General features: G+C 43.1%; 1 long non-coding RNA gene and 1 pseudogene across 1 annotated transcript; one reads left to right on the top strand and one right to left on the bottom strand.

Annotated features, from left to right (window-relative positions):
* Window positions 1-1,455: 1,455 nt before the first annotated feature.
* On the bottom strand, window positions 1,456-1,913 carry LOC122490447 (annotated as a pseudogene).
* A 7,355-nt stretch (window positions 1,914-9,268) lies between these two features.
* On the top strand, window positions 9,269-17,010 carry LOC122489428. Its single transcript, XR_006298915.1, has 3 exons — window positions 9,269-10,344; window positions 15,162-15,405; window positions 16,798-17,010. It is a non-coding gene; the product is annotated as an uncharacterized LOC122489428 (long non-coding RNA).
* The last annotated feature ends 280 nt before the right edge of the window (window positions 17,011-17,290 follow it).

The following is a 17,290-nucleotide window of genomic DNA, read 5'->3' as shown; positions in this document are numbered from 1 at the left end:
TCCTCGTCCTAAACCTCACACATTATACTAAAATTAACTCAAGATGAATCATAGATCCAAAACATAAAACCGTAAAATGTCTGGAAGAAAACACAGGAAAAAATCTCCATGGCCTGAGGTTAGTCAAAGAGTTCTTAACTATAACACTAAAACCATGATCCGGGAAAGAAAAAAATTGGTAAGTTGGACTTTATCAATTTCTTAACAATGTCTGTGAAAGACACTGTTAAAAGAATGAAAAGACAAGTTATAGGCTGAGAGGCAATATTTACAAGGTATATATTTGATATATTTGACAAAAGACCTTTATCCAGGATACATAAAAAAATTCTTAAAACTCAACAGTAAGAAAACGACCAATTAATTTAATTTTATTTATTTATTTTATTTATTTATTTTTTTTTAAAAGAAATCACCTAATCTAATCTACTTTTAGGTGATTTCTTTCTTTTTTTTTTTCAACGTTTATTTATTTTTGGGACAGAGAGAGACAGAGCATGAACGGGGGAGGGTCAGAGAGAGAGGGAGACACAGAATCGGAAACAGGCTCCAGGCTCCGAGCCATCAGCCCAGAGCCCGATGCGGGGCTCGAACTCACGGACCGCGAGATCGTGACCTGGCTGAAGTCGGACGCTTAACCGACTGCGCCACCCAGGCGCCCCACGACCAATTAATTTTAAACAGGCAAAAGAGTTAAACAGACACTTCATCTAAGGAAATACAGATGGCAAACAAGCACATGCAGAGATGCTCAACATCCTTCGCCACTGGGCAAGTGCAAATTAAAACCGCCCAGACCCAGCAGTCTCGTTCCTGGATATTTACCTTAGAGAAATGAAAACTTACATCCACACAAACAGCTGCACAAGAATGTCGGTAGCAGCTCTGTTCAGAATCCCCCCAAACCGAAGCAACCCAAATTGGAAGGCTGGGTAAATGAACAGCAGTTCATTTATGGAATACTACTCAGCAGTAAAAATGAACAAAATTTCTCTTGTTCTCTTTACCTGCCTCCCCCATCCCTCCCTTCCTTGTGTAATTGACATACAATATCTTTTTAGTTTTATAATATAGTGTACATCATAGTGACTTGATATTTTTATACATTACGAAATGATCCCCCTGATAAGTCTAGTTACTGTCTCTCACCATCAAAGTTATTACAATATCGTTGACTATATTCCCTATGCTGTACATTATATCCCCATGACTTATTTACTTTATAACTGGAAGTTTGTACCCTTTAAACCTCTCTGCCTATTTTACCTATCCCCTCCCCCTCCCCACTCTGGTAACCAACAATTTGCTTCCTGTATCTAAGAGTCTGTTTCTATTTTTGTTTGTTGATTTTTTTTTTTTTTAGATTCCACATATAAATGAAATCATACAGTATTTGTCTTTCTCTGTATGACCTATTTCACTTAGCGTAACACCCTCTAGGTCCACCCATGTTGTCACAAATGGCAAAATTTCACTTTTTATGGCTGAATGTTATTCCTTTTTTTTTCTTTTTAACTGATAATCAATTTATTAAAAAGGTTAATTCAAGCATCTGCAATGGTGACTTCAACCTCAACTCCTGGCTCAATACTGATGGAAATAATCTGTTTAACAATCTCCAAAAGTCTGTGCAAATCAATGGGTCGCTTGTGGATCCTCACCTGAAAACAGTCCCAAGTCTTAGAACCTTCACCACAAGGAGTTTTTCTTGTAGTGATGCTCAGAGTCTTGGTAGGCATCCAAACTGGTCCTTTCACTTTGAGATTCTTTTCCTTTGTGCCTCAGATCAAGTCAGCACATACCTTCTCTAAAGATTTTATGTTGCAACTGGTTAGAATAATTCTAATTCAGTGAAACATCACCTCTAGTTCCACGGGTGTCTTCCCAGTGTCGAGAGAGAAAGAGAAGAGCATGAGCGGAGGAGGGGCAGAGAGAGAGGGAGACACAGAATCTGAAACAGGCTCCAGGCTCTGAGCTGTCGGCACAGAGCCCGACCCAGGGCTCGAACTTACAGACTGCGAGATCATGACCTAAGCTGAAGTCGGATGCTCAACCGACTGAGCCACCCAGGCGCCCCTTCCCAGTGTCTTTAAAAGCCACAGCTGTGGCATCGCTGCCTGACCCACTTGTTCCTCAGCAAGAATGAACAGTGGTGTGTCAGGAGCAGGAGAGGGGCCTCCAAAGCTCTGCTGTAGCTGCGACCGCATCTTCCTCAAAGAGTGGCTGGGTGTAATTCCATTGTGTGTGTGTGTGTGTGTGTGTGTGTGTGTGTGTGTGTGTGTGTGTGTGTATCTGTCTATCTATATTGTGTGTGTATCTCTCTATATATCTATAGATATCTATATCTATAGATATATAGAGAGATACACATATGTATATATCACATGTATATATATGTATATATCATATGTCTATGTATATCTCACATCTTCTTCATTCATGTATTGATAGACACTTAAGTGGCTTCCACATCTTGGTGATTGTAAATGCTTCAGTGAACATAGGAGTGCATGTATCTCTTCAAATTGGTGTTCTCATTTTTACTTTTTTTAATATTTATTTATTTTTGAGAGGGAGAGAGAACGCGAATAGGGGAGGTGCAACGAGAGAGGGACACACAGAATCTGAAGCAGGCTCCAGGTTCTAAGCTGTCAGCACAGAGCCCGATGCGTGGCTCCAACTCACAGACCGTGAGATCATGACCTGAGCCTAGGTCAGATGCTTGACCGACCGAGCCACCCAGGCTCCCAGTGTTTTCATTTTTTTAAAGATTTTATTTTAAGCAATCTCTACACCCAGCATGGGGCTTAAACTCATAACCCCGAGATTAAGAGGACTGAGCCAGCCGGGTGCCCCTCATTTTAATTTTTTGAGGTACCTCCATACTGTTTTCCACAGTGGCAGCACCAATTTACCTTCCCACTGACAGTGCACGAGGGTTCCCTTTTCTTCACATCCTCACCAGCACTTACAACTTTTTGTCTTTTTGATAACAGCCAATCTGACAGGTGTGAGGTGATATCTCAATTTGGTTTTGATTTGCATTTCCCTGAGGATTAGTTATGTTGAGCATTTTTTCATGTGCCTGCTGGCCATCTGGATGTCTTCTTTAGAAAAATGTCTATTCAAGTCCTCTGCTCAATTTTTAATTAGGTTGTTTATTTTTTTTAATACTAAGCTGTGTAAGCTCTTAATATATTTTGAATATTAAGCCCTTATTGGATGTATGATTTGCAAATGTCCTCTCCCTTTCAGTAGGTTGCCTTTCCATTCTGTGGATGATTTCCTTCACTTTGAAAAAGTTTTTTAGTTTGATATAATCCCATTTGTTTATTTTATTTTATTTTTTTATATTTATTTATTTATTTATATATTTTTTTCTTTTTAATGTTTTATTTATTTTTGAGACAGAGAGAGACAGAGCATGAACGGGGGAGGGGCAGAGAGAGAGGGAGACACAGAATCAGAAACAGGCTCCAGGCTCTGAGCCATCAGCCCACAGCCCAACGCGGGGCTCGAACTCACGGACCGTGAGATTGTGACCTGAGCTGAAGTCGGACGCTTAACCGACTGAGCCACCCAGGCGCCCCACCATTTGTTTATTTTAATGTTAGTTGTCCTTGCCTGGGGATACTGGTCCAAAAAAATATTGTTAAGACCAATGCCAAATTGCTTACTGCCTATGTTCTCTTCTAGGATTTTTACAGTTTCAGGTCTTACATTCAACTTTAATCCATTTTGAGTTTATTTTTGTGTATGGTGTAAGACAGTGGTTAAGTTTCTTTTGTATGTGGCTGTCCAGCTTTTCCATCATCATTTGTAGAAGAGACTGTCTTTTCCCCATTGTACATTCTTGCCTCCTTTGTCATAGATTAATTGACCATGTATGTGTAGGTTTGTTTCTGGGCTTTCTATTCTATTCTATTGATCTATGTGTCTGTTTTCATGGCAGTGCCATAATGTTTTGATTAGTATAGCTTTGTAGTATAGTTTGATACCTCCAGCCTTGTTTTTCTTTCTAAATATTTGAGAAATAGCTTTGGCTATTAGGGGTCTTTTGTGATTCCATTCAAATTTTAGGATCCTTTGTTCTAGTTATATGAAAAATGCCATTGGCGTTTTTTTTTAAGATTTATTTTTAAGTAATCTCTGCACCTAATGTGGGGCTCAAACTCACAACCCTGAGATCAAGAGTCTCATGCTCCACTGACTGAACCAGACAGGTGCCCTGCCATTGGTACTTTGATGGAGATTTTATTAAATCTATAGATTGCCTTTGGTATATGGACATTTAAAAAATGTTTATTTATTGATTGTGTGCAAGAGGGAGAGGGCTAGGGAGGAGCAGAGAAAGAGAGAGGGAGAGAGAGAATCTCAAGTAGGCTCCACTGATAGCACAGAGCCCAACATGGGGATTGATCTCCCAACCATGAGATCTTGACCTGAACCAAAATTAAGAGTTGGATCCTTAACTGACTGAGCCACCCCAGTGCCCCTGGTCTATGGACATTTTTAACAATACTACTTTTTCCAGTCCATGAGCATGGTATATCTTTCCATTTATTTGTGTCCTCTTCAATTTCTTTCATCAATGTCTCACAATGTTCAGAGCACAGGTCTTTCATCTCCTTGGTTAATTTTATTCTTAGGTACTTTATTCTTTTTGATATAATTGTAATGAGATTTTTTTCTTAATTTCTCTTTCTGATAGCTCATTATTAGTGTATAGAAATGCAACTGATTTCTGTATGTTAATTTTGTATTCCGCAACTTCAGTGAGTTCATTTAGTAGTTCTAATAGTTTTTTAGTGGATTTCTTAGTCTACACACACACACACACACACACACACACACACACACACACACAGAGGACCATGTCACCTGCAAATAGTGATAATTTTACTCTCCTTTTCCAATTTGAATGCCTTTTATTTATTTTTCTTGTTTAATTGCTGTGGCTAGAACTTGCAATACTGTATTGAATAAAAGTGGTGACAGTGGGTATCCTTGTCTTGTTCCTGATCTTAGAGGAAGAGCTTTTAGCTTTTTACTATTGAGTATGATGTTAGATGTGGGTTTGTCATATATGGTCTTTGTTATGTTCCTTCTATCCCCACTTTTTTAAAAGTTTATTTATTTACTTATTTACTTATTTTTGAGAGACAGAGAGACAGAGACAGAGAGAAAATGCAAGTGTGAGAGTGACAGAGAGTGAGAGGGACAGAGAGAGAATCCCAAGCAGGCCCCACACTTTCAGCACAGAACCTGATGCAGGTTCGAATCACAAACTGCAAGATCATGACCTGAGCCGAAGTTGGATGTTTAACCAACTGAGCCACCTAGGTGCCCCTATCCCCACTTTGCTGAGTGTTCTTATCACTAATGGATGTTGAATTTTATCAAATGCTTTTTTGCATCTATTAAAATAATCATATGATTTTTATCCTTCATTTTGTTAATGTGGTGTATCACATCAATTGATTTAAGGATGTTGAATCATCCTTGCATTCCTGAAATAAATCTCACTTGATGGTGGTATATCATCTATTTAATGTATTCTTAAATTTAGTTTGCTGATATCTTATTGAGGATTTTTGAACATGTGTTCATTAGGCATATTGGCCTATAATGTTTTTGTTTTGTTTTGTTTTGTGATGTCTTTGTTTGGTTTTGGTATTAGAGTAATGCTGGCCTCATAAAGTGAGTTCTGAAGCTTTCCTTCCCTTTTATTTTTTGGAATAACTTGAGAGAGATAGGTGCTGACTCTTCTTTAAATGTTTGGTAGAATACACCTGTGAAGCTGTCTGGACCTGGACTTTTTTTTTTTTTGCAGGGGAGAGTTTTCAAATTACTGACTCAATTTCATTACTTGTTACTGTTCTATTCAGATTTTCTTTTTTTCTTCTCTTCTCTTCTCTTCTCTTCTCTTCTCTTCTCTTCTCTTCTCTTCTCTTCTCTTCTTTTGTTTTTGAGAGAGAGTGCAAGTGGGGGAGAGGGGCAGAGGGAGAAAGAATCCTAAGCAGGCTCTATGCTTAGTGTGGAGTCCAACATGGGTTTTGATCCCATGACCCTGGGATCGTGACCTAAGTTGAAATTAAGAGTCAGACACTTAACCAGTTGAATCACCCAGGAGCTCTTCTATTCAGATTTTCTATATCTTTGAGATTCAGTCTTGAAAGGCTGTGTATTTCTAGGGCTTTATTCATTTCTTCTAGGTTTTTCAATTTGTTGGCTTATAATTGTTCATACTAGTCTCTTATGATCCTCTGTGTTACTGTGGTATCAGTTGTAACTTCTCTTTTAATTCTGATTTTATTTATTTGGGTCTTTTCTCTTTTTTTCTCATTTAAAATTATTTTTTAATGTTGATTTATTTTTGAGAGAGAGAGAGAGACAGACAGAGCACGAGCAGGGGAGGGGCAGAGAGCGAGGGAGACACAAGAATCCAAGGCAGATTCCAGGCTCTGAACTGTCAGCACAGAGCCTGATGAGGGGCTCAAACCCACAAACTGTGAGATCATGACCTGAGGCAAAGTCAAATGCTTAACTGGCTGAGCCACCCAAGCACCCTTATTTTTTTTAATAGATTTTCTTTTTTAAAGGATTTTTTAAAATGTTTATTTACTTTTTTTGAGAGAAAGTGAGACAGAGCAGGAGTGGAGTGGTGGGGGGCGGGGGCAGAGAGAGAGGGAGATACAGAATCCAAAGCAGGCTCCGGGCTCTGAGCTGTCAGCACAGAGCCCGATGTGGGGCTCAAACCCACGAACTGCAAGATTATGACCTGAGCTGAAGTTGGCCACTTAACCAACTGAGCCACCCAGGTGCTCCTTAATAGATTTTATTCTTAGGTAATTTCTACACCCAACATGGGGCCTGAACTCACAACTCTGAGATCAAGTTGCATGCTCCACCAACTGAGCCAGCCAGGTGCCCCTCCTCTCTTTTTTTTCTTAATGAGTCTCGTTAGAAGTTTATTGATTTTTGTATATGCTTTCAAAAAAACTATCTTTTAGTTTCATTATCTTTTCTGTTGTGTGTGTGTTGTTTTTGTTTTGTTTTTTGTCTCTATTCATTTATTTCTGCTTTGGTCTTTATTATTTCCTTTCTTCTGCTAACTTTGGGCTTTGTTTGTTCCTTTTCTAGTTCCTTTAGGTGTAAAGTTAGATTTTTTGAGAATTTTATTTTTTGAGGTAGTCCTGTATTGCTATAAACTCCCCTCTTGAAACTGCTTTTGTTGCATCCCATAGATTTTGGAAAGTTTTGTTTCCATTTTCATTTGTCTCCAGATATTTTTAAAACTTCTTTGACTTCTTTTTTTGACCCATTGGTTGTTTAGTAGCATGTTGTTTATTCTTTAAAAATTTTTTTAGTGCTTATTTATTTTTGAGAGAGACAGAGCACGAGTGAGGAAGGAGCAGAGACAGAGAGGGAGACATAGAATCCGAAACAGGCTCCAAGCTCTGAGCTGTCAGCACAGAGCCAGACATGGGGCTTGAACTCGGGAATGGTGAGATCATGACCTGAGCCTAAGTCGGACGCTCAACCCACTGAGCCACCCATGCGCCCCAGCATGTTGTTTATTCTTAATGTATTTGTGTTTTTTCCAGTTTTCTCCTTGTAATTGATTTCTAGTTTTATACTCGTGTGCTTGGAAAAGATGCTTGATATAATTTCAGTCTTCTTGAATTTTATTGAGACTTGTTTGTGGCCTAATACATCCTGGAGAATGTTCCATGTACACTTGAGAAGAATGTATATTCTGCTGCTTCTGGTTGGAAGTTCTGTATAAATCTATCAAGTTCATCTGGTCTAATATGTCATTGAAGGCCAATATTTTCTTATTGATTTTCTGTCTGGATGATCTATCCATTGATGTAAGTGGAGTGTTAAAGTCCCCTACTATTATGGTATTACTGTCAATTTCTCCTTTATGTCCATAAAGATTTGCTTTATATATTTAAGTGCTCCTATGGAACAAACTCTTGCTGCACATAATGTGATTGCAAGAACCCAATCTCAAAGGATACATGCTGTATAGTTCAATTTATGTGACATTCTAGGACAATGGTGATGAGAACACATCAGTGGTTCCCAGGGCTTAGGGGTAGGGGAAAGCATGCCTACAAGGGGGATGATGGAATTATTTGGGGATGATGGAACTGTTCTGAATCCTTATTGTGGTGATTACATATATCTATACATGTAAATATTGTGGAAATGCACACCAAAAGAAGTCAGTATTACTGCATGATAATTTTATTTTTTTTATTTTTTTATTATTTTTTTTTTCAACGTTTATTTATTTTTGGGACAGAGAGAGACAGAGCATGAACGGGGGAGGGGCAGAGAGAGAGGGAGACACAGAATCGGAAACAGGCTCCAGGCTCTGAGCCATCAGCCCAGAGCCTGACGCGGGGCTCGAACTCACGGACCGCGAGATCGTGACCTGGCTGAAGTCGGACGCTTAACCGACTGCGCCACCCAGGCGCCCCTACTGCATGATAATTTTAAAAACCATCTATATCCAGCTGGATAACTATGCAATAAAACAACTATAGCACAATGTTGTTCATTAAAAAAAAGTTTTTTTTTAACGTTTATTTATCTTTGAGAGACAGAGTGTGAGCAGGGGAGGGGCGGAGAGGGAGGGAGACACAGAATCCGAAGCAGGCTCCAGGCTCTGAGCTGTCAGCACAGAGCCTGATGCAGGGCTCAAACTCACAAGCTGTGAGATCATGACCTGAGCGGAAGCCAGACGCTCAACTGACTCAGCCACCCAGGGGCCCCTAGTACAATGTTAATGGGAGAATCTAGGGGGTGAGAATAAGTGATCACTGAGCAATTCTTTTAGCTTTGCTATCTGCTTGAAAATTCTCGTAACAAATATTGGAAAAAACTATATCCAGAATGATTCTAAGAAGATTGAAGGCATCACACCTATTAACAGTAAGACTCTCTCTGAAGGGTGAAATTGTGGGTAATTAAAATTTTCTTTTTATATATTTCTGTATTTTCTATAATGGGCACCTATTATTTTATTTAGAGAGAGTAGAGGCTATATTTGATTTTTTTAAAATAGCTCTCCCTGACTCAGCATTTTGAAATCGTTTATTTATTTATTTTTAAGACAGACAAGAAGAACGCAGGAGGAGCAGAGAGAGAAGGAGAAAGAAAATCTCAAGCAGACTCCACACTGTCAGTGCAGATCCCCATGTGGGGTTTGATCGCATGAACCGTGAGATCACGACCTGAACCAAGATCAAAAGTCAGACATTCAACCGACTGAGTCACCCAGGTGCCCCATAGGCTATATTTGATTTTAAGTCTTTTTTTTTTTTCATGTATATGTGGAATCCATGCTTCTTGTAAGGTTCAAATGGTCCAGAAATAGGTAACCCCATAGGAAAAGTCCCTTGTATCAGTCCTAACACTGTTAACATTCTGTGGGTAACTTAAAGAATAAATCTTAAATTCAGGTACATTTCTTTCATGTTATGTCACCATTTAGAAATGAAGCAGCTCAAACATATTCCATTTTTGTTTCTCATTACTATCACCTAACAATAAAAGTTTTATATTTACAAGGAAGAACACAGGCTCTTTTCTAGGTTCAAGGCAGAGAGCCTGAGGTGCAAAGAAGGTGTGATAATTTTTCCTGATTCCAAGAACTGAGCCAGGAAAGAGTTTGCCTCCTTAAAACACGGGGCCGCCGTTCTTTGTTATTTTAAAAGCTGTAACTATAAAGATTTCCTTTCAATTTTTCTTTTGTACCTTGGGTCAAAACTAGAATGCTCTTTTGTTGTATGTTTATGTGTTGCATTGCCCCAATTATAAAATATTACCTGCTGAGAAAACTGAGGCCAAAGTGGAGAGGGACTGTGGTTGGGGAGTCTACTTCTGACACAGCCACCAACTCTCTGTGACCCTTCTCTGGGCCTCCCCTTCCTAGACTATATTATTTTTATAATGAAGAACAAAAGCGAAGAGTAACAATAAAACCCTCTACTGGGCAGCAGCGTGGAGGGTGCTGCAAAGACTGCTGGTTGTCCTACATGCCATTCTTCCTGAGTACAACATTTTTTGTATTTTTAGCTGAGCACATAATTGACCCACAAAATAGACTGTTTCCTTGCCTCCCTTGCTAGATGTGGTCAGTGGAAAATAAGCAAAATGTTTTTAAAGGGAAGGGGTGTTTTATTTTTCTCCAGTTACTCCTTTCTAATGGCTGGAATGTGGACATGATGGCTGGAGCACAAGCACCTACTTTAGACCATGAGGAAACTTTGGGAATGAAAACTACACACTGCAGATCAACCAGATAGAGCCTGGGTTCCTTGTTCGGTGGTATATCATGCTAACGCTGGACTGCATGCCTGCCTCTGGAGTTCTTTTTTTTTTTTTTTCTTTTTTAACATTTATTTATTTTTTGAGAGACAGAGAGAGACAGAGCGTGTGCAGGGGAAGGGCAGAGAGAGAGAGAGGGAGTCACAGATTCTGAAGCAGGCTCCAGGCTCTGAGCTGTCAGCACAGAGCCCGAAGCAGGGCTCGAGCTCACGAACCATAAGTTCATGAGATCATGACCTGAGCCGACGTCAGGTGCTTAACCGACTGAGCCAGCCAGGGGCTCCTGGACTTCTTGAATGTGAGAGGGAAATACACTTCTGTCAAGTGTAATCCGCTGGTATTTGGGGATTTCTTTTGAAAAATTTAAAGTCCAGTTAGCAGACCGTGTAGTATTAGTTTCAGGAGTACAAAATAGTGATTCAACACTTCCATACATCACCCAGTGCTCATCCGGACAGGTGCACTCCTTAACCCCCATCACCTGTGTAACCCATCCCGCCCCTCCCACCTCCCCTCTGGCAACCATCAGTTTGTTCCCTATAGTTAAGAGTCTGTTTCTTGGTTTGTCTCTCTCTTTCTCTCTCTCTTTTTCCCCTGTTGCTCGTTTGTTTTGTTTCTTAAATTCCACACATGAGTGAAATCGTACGGTATTTGTCTTTCTCTGATAGACTTATTTTACTTAGCGCAATACTCTCTACTCCATCCGTGTTGTTGCAAATGGCAAGATTTCATTCTTTTTCACGACCGGGTAATGTTCCATTGTATATATAACCAGTACATCTTTTCTTTTTAATTCTTAACATTTTATTATTTTTTATTTTAGAGAGAGAGAGAGAGAATGCACGAGCAGTGGGTGGTGGAGGGGGGGAAGGCAGAGGGAGAGAGAGAATTTCAAGCAGGCTCCATGCTCAATGCAGAGCCTGATGTGAGGCTCGATCCCGTGACCCTGGGATCATGACCTGAGCCAAAATCAAGAGTAGGATGCTTGGGGCACCTGGGTGGCTCAGTCCCTTGAGCATCTGACTTTGGCTCGGGTCATCACCTTGCAGTTCATGAGTTCGAGCCCTGCATCAGACTCCCTGCTGTCAGTGCAGAGCCCACTTCGGATCCTCTGTCCCCCTCTCTCTCTGCCCCTCCCCTGCTTGCTCTCTCTCTCTCTCAAAGATAAATAAACATTTAAAAAAAAAAGGAGTCAGATGCTCAACCAACTGAGTCACCCCGGTGCCCTGACACCACATATTCTTTATCCATTCATTAATCGACAGACACTGGAACTGTTTCATTAATTTGGCTATTGTAGGGGGGCGCCTGGGTAGCTCAGTCAGTTGTGTGTCCAACTCCTGATTTCGGCTCAGGTCATGATCCCAGGGTTGTGGGACTTGAGCCCTGTGTCGGGCTCCGGGCTGAGCGTGGAGCCTGCCTGAGATTCTCTTTCTCCCTCTATTTCTCTCCCCTACTTGCTCTCTCTCTCAAATGAAATTAAAAAAAAAAGGCTATTGTATAGACTGCTGCTATAAACATAGGGGTGCACGTATCCCTTTGAATTAGTACTTTTGTATCCTGTGGGTAAACACCTAGCAGTGTGACTGTCGGATTGCAGGGTAGTTCTATTTTTCACTTTTTGAGGAAACTCCATACTGTTTTCCAGAGTGGCTACACCAGTTTGCATTCCCACCAACAACGCAAGAAGGTTCCCCTTTCTCTGCATCCTTGCCAACACGCGTTTTTTCTTGTATTGTTGATTTTAGCCATTCTGACAGGTGTGAGGTAGTGTCTCATTGTGGTTTTGATTTGCATTCCCCTGACCATGAGTGATGTTGAGCATCTTTTCATGTGTCTATTGGCCATCTGGATTTCTTCTTTGGAAAAATGTTTATTCATGTCTTTTGCCCTTTTTAGTTGGATTTTTCATTTTGGGGGTGTTGAGTTTTATAAGTTTTTTATATTGTATTTTGGGATTTTGTTATTCGCAGCCTTGTACAAGGCAGGAGAATCAGTGAGGGGGCTGTTTCAGTAATTGAAGGGAGAGTTGATGAGGGCCTGAGCCATGGTGGGAAGCGGGTTTAAGAGATACGTGAGACATGCGAAGTGCCCATGCCTGAGGAGCCTTAATGGGGATTGCTGATTTGTTTGATCCGGAGTTCAGCAGAAAGGTCTGAACCAGAGAAACCATACGCTCAGAGTGGTAAAGTTCCCACAGTCACACAGCCAGGAGGGGCTGGACCCTGAATGATGTGTGTATCAGTTACCTACTGATAACCTCCAACATGTAGTGCATAGGAGTCAGGGGTCTGGAAGCTGCTCACCTTGGTGGTTCTAGCTTGGAGTCTGTCATGAGATTGCAGTTAAGATGTTGGCCACGGCTGCGGTCATCTGAAGGTTGGAAGGGGGCTGGAGGAGCCATTTCCAGGATGACTCATTCATACAGCAGCTGCCCCACCTTCACCCCGAGCCCCACCCCCACCCCGGTGCTGAGGGCCTGCCCTGTGTTGAAAGTTTTCCTCGAGTAAAGACCGATGCCACGTTCAGAAGTGCAGGGGAGAGACAGTGTAGCATAGAGGTGGCCTCTGATATGTTCCAGCAAGGGTGGCTGGGATGGGTAAGGGGAATGCTGTCTATAAGGCATGTGGCCCACAATGAGTGTTCATGAAACACTAGCTCCTGCTGGGGATAGGACTTGAGGTTCAAGTCCCAGCTTTGCCACTTGGTGGTTGTGGTGCTTCAGTGTCTCAGCCAAATGGGATGCTAATATCCATCTCATGGGGTTGGCATGAGGATTAAGGAAGGAAACACATGGGGCACCTGGCTGACTCCATCAGCAGAGCATGTGACTCTTGATCTCAGGGTTGTGAGTACGAGCCCCACACTGGGTGTAGAGATTATTTATATATTTATTAAAAAAATTTTTTTTAATGTTTATTTATTTTTGAGAGAGAGAGACAGATCATGAGCAGGGGAGGGGCAGAGAGAGGGAGACACAGAATCCGAAGCAGGCTCCAGGCTCTGAGCTGTCAGCACAGAGCCCGACATGGGGCTCGAACCCACGAACTGTGAGATCATGACCTGAGCGAAAGTCAGACACTTAACCGACTAGCCACCCAGGTGCCCCGAGATTACTTTAAAAGAACAAAAAAGGAAATACATGTAGAACATCTAAGCTGGTGCCTGGCACATCACAATTGCCCAAATAAAGCTTTACAGACATCCCTTGTTTTATTGTACTTTGCTTCAAAGATATTGCATTTTTTTACAAACTGAAGGCCAAGCAAGTCTGCATCAAGCAAGTCTGTGGACATCATTTTTCTAGCAGCAAATGCTGCTCACTTCACGATTCTGTGTCATGTTTTGGTCACTCTCATAATATTTCAAAAGTTTTCATTACTATGTGATCAGTGATTTTAGCTTGCTGAAAGCTCAGAAGATTGTTAGCATTTTTTAGCAATCGTTTTTAAAAAAGTAATCTCTAAATTCAACGTGGGGTTTGAACTCATGACCCCGAATCAAGAGTCACTGTTTCACCCCTGCAATAAAGTATTTTTTAAATTAAGTGTGTACCTGGGGCACCTGGATGCCTCAGTTGGTTAAGCTTCTGACTTCGGCTCGGGTCATGATCTCATGGTTTGTGAGTTCGAGCTCCACTCTGGGCTCTGTGCTGACAGCTCGTAGCCTGGAGCCCGCTGCAGAGTCTGTGTCTCCCTCTCTCTCTGCCCCTCCCCTGCTCACGCTCTGTCCCTCCAAAATGAGTAAACGTTAAAAAAAAAATAAAATAAAAAAAATTAAGTATGTACATTGTTGTTTCAGACATAATACTATTGCACACTTAATAGACTGCAATATAGTGTCAACGTAACTTTTTTACCACTGGGAAACCAAAAGAGTCATTTGACTGGCTTTATTGTGGTGGTCTGGAACCGACCCACAATATCTCTGAGGCACGCTTGTATGAGGTTAATTATCCTGCTCGAAATCCCCAGGGGCCTGCCCATGCTGTAGCACCAAAGACATCCATAGGTTCTTCCGTGTCACCTTGCCAGCTGAATTTTACCCCCCTGCTTAGGGTCTGGCCCCTATCTTCCTGCACCCCTTTTCCCTCCACCTGACAGGCCATCCCCACGCCCAGCCCTGTCACTCTGTTCATCTCTCCCTGGAGCCCTTTTCTGGTGGGATCTCCCAGAAGGGGCTCGCCTTCCTCTGTCCCTCTCAACGCATGCGTCCTGCCTGTTTCTTGTGCCTGGCATCGTGCTGCGCGTGGCTTGGTGGGGGGAGTGGGAAGATCCACACTGGACCGGTTTGGGGGAAGGGGTGGGGCGTGGGGAGGGGCGTGGCTGACTCAGCTGAGTTGGAGGGCCTCCAGGGGGAGCAGGAGGGTAACCCAGCTGAGATGGTGAGCAGCAGAGGTGGGGGTGAGGAGGGTGTGGGTCTGGAAAGGCTGCCCGGAGGAAGCGAGCCTGAGCCGAGAGGTAAATGATAATCCCCTGCCACCTCCAGATGTCAAGCCAGCAGTAGGCAGCACTTGTGTCTTTTTCATCTGCACACTCTAGGTGCTCAATAATTGCTTTTGAATTTAATTGAGAGGAGGGTCATTTGAGGATTTGAAGAGTGATAGAATACCTGCTTTTCCCCCAAATATGCCCCACCAGCTTGTTCAAGGTGCTTGAAATCTCCCCCCATTAGATTCACGTTTGGCTTCAAAGCCAGTGCCTCCAGAAAGCTCCCTCTCAACTGTTCAGATCTGCACCCAGCATGTTCCGTGGGTGGTATCAGAGCAGCCCATTAGTCCCGACGAACTGATCTGACAAGCCATCTGTCACCCACAGCCCCCAGCCACCCTGAAATCGCCGAGTGTGTTGCCTGGCTCCGCTCCTCTTCTGGGCCCCCTCCGCCAACCCCCAAGTGACCTGATGGTGGTCCGAAGTCCCCTCTGAGTAACCCTGCCCCCAGCACTTCGCACCTGAGCTTTCACACTAGATGGCCTCACAGCACTTGTAGGAGGGAGGCGCACCACACCAGAGCAAGATTCAGGATGCCTCAAGCTGACACTTGACTCCGGTGGCTTCCACGGTGAGGAAATTTCTGCTTTCTCATAACAAGGTGGCAAGAAGTGAAATGGTGCCAGTAGTGGGTGAGTGGCTCAACAGCGTCGTCAAGTACCAAGGCTATTTTCAATCTTTGTCTCTGCCATTGCCAACAGGTCAGCCATGTTTTTCTTTATGGTCACAAGATGGCCGCCTGTCGGCAAGTGTCACGTCTAGACGTGACAACGTACAGTGAACGAAGAGAGCTTTCCTGGAAGCTGCTAACAATTCATCTTTATGTCTCAGGGGCCATAATTACACCGCTGCTCACTCAAAATCCAATATTACTGCAATGCAGGGAGATAATTCTCTGCGGGTCTCTCATGTTTCTGCACACCTCTCAAAGAGGTGTGCATAGCAAACAGCCTTAAAGGTAGCGTTTTCGTCCAGGTCAAAGGGCAAGTTTATTAAGATCTGGTGTTAAAAGACTCAGGTTCCCGGGGCACCCGGGTGGCTCAGTTGGTTGAGGGTCCAACTCTTGATTTTGGCTCAGGTCATGATCCTGGGGTCGTGGGATTGAGCCCCGACTGGTGCTCCACGCTGGGCATGGAGCCTGCTTGAGATTCTTTCTCTCTCCCTTTGCGCCTCTCCCCTCCTCACACTCTCTCCCTTGAACCCCCTAAAATAATAAATAAATAAATAAATAAATAAATAAATAAATAAATAAATGGAAAGTTTCAGGTTCCCTAAGCTCGGGGTTCCCCTCCTATAACATAACCCACTGAAGTCACATGGCCACCCCTTACTGCAAAGGAGTTGAGAAATTCAGTCTTTGGCCAGCTGAAATTTCCATTTCTATGGAAGAAGGGAGAATGGATGTGGGGGCAATCGGCAGTCTCTGCCATAGTTACTCCAACAAAACTGTGGTTCCATGAGGAAGTCAGGAGGAATGATGTTGGAGAGGCAACAAGAGTGGCTACACAGAAGGGTTGGTGTCCTGGCCCCACTTTACAGATGAGGAATTGAGTTGTAGTCAGGGAGGTGTCGGGGCCAGATCTGCTGACCCCTGACTTCAGGTTTTCTCATCATTTCCCTGCTTCTGCATCAGTACAGGTCAGGGAAGGTCACAGCAGGGAAGGCCTTCTCTCTCTCCTCAAAACACTCAAACCCCTTGGCTTCCACGAGAGCTCTGCCTTCTGTTCGTCTCATCTTTGGTCTTGCTGTTTCCTTCTCCACTTTCTCTTCCCAGCCTGTCACTGATGGGATTACCAAGGCTCGGCCTTTGCCCTCGCGCCTGTGTGTGTTCCTGTGGCCTGTGGCATTACTAGCATCTCGTCACCATAACCCCCTCACTCCTGCCTGCCCTTTGGACCGCTCTTTGTGCTCTGGACTTGTGTAGCCAACTGCCCGCCAACATCCCCACTGGGATGTCTTACAGGCACCTCGGACGTCACAAGTGCAAACTGACCTCGCTCGGTCACCCACAAACTTACTTCTCTTCCACTCTGGTCTTGGCATCTTCGACATCTCCCTCTCCCTCTTCTTCTGCATCCACTCCACCCCAACACCACTGTGCCTGGACCGTTGCTGGAGCTTCCTCCTGCCTCCCTGAAGCCACCCTGACTGGCCAGCCACTCCTTACCATCCTAAAATGAAGGTAGGACACTATTCTTGTTCTTAAAACCTTCAATGGCTATTATTACTTTTAGGAAAAAGGCCAACATTCTTTTTGTGGTGTGGCAGCCATGTGCCCATCCCCCATGATCAATTCTTTCCTTCATTTTTAAAAATTTATTGGGGCACCTGGGTGGCTCAGTCAGTTGAGTGTCTGACTTCGGCTCAGGTCATGATCTCGCGGTTCTTGAGTTCGAGCCCCGCGTCGGGCTCGGTGCTGACAGCTCAGAGCCTGGAGCTGCTTCAGATTCTGTGCG

This window comes from Prionailurus bengalensis, chromosome B2, assembly GCF_016509475.1.
Source record: "Prionailurus bengalensis isolate Pbe53 chromosome B2, Fcat_Pben_1.1_paternal_pri, whole genome shotgun sequence".
Classification (NCBI taxonomy): Eukaryota; Metazoa; Chordata; class Mammalia; order Carnivora; family Felidae; genus Prionailurus; species Prionailurus bengalensis.
This window is presented reverse-complemented; position numbering and strand designations above follow the sequence as displayed.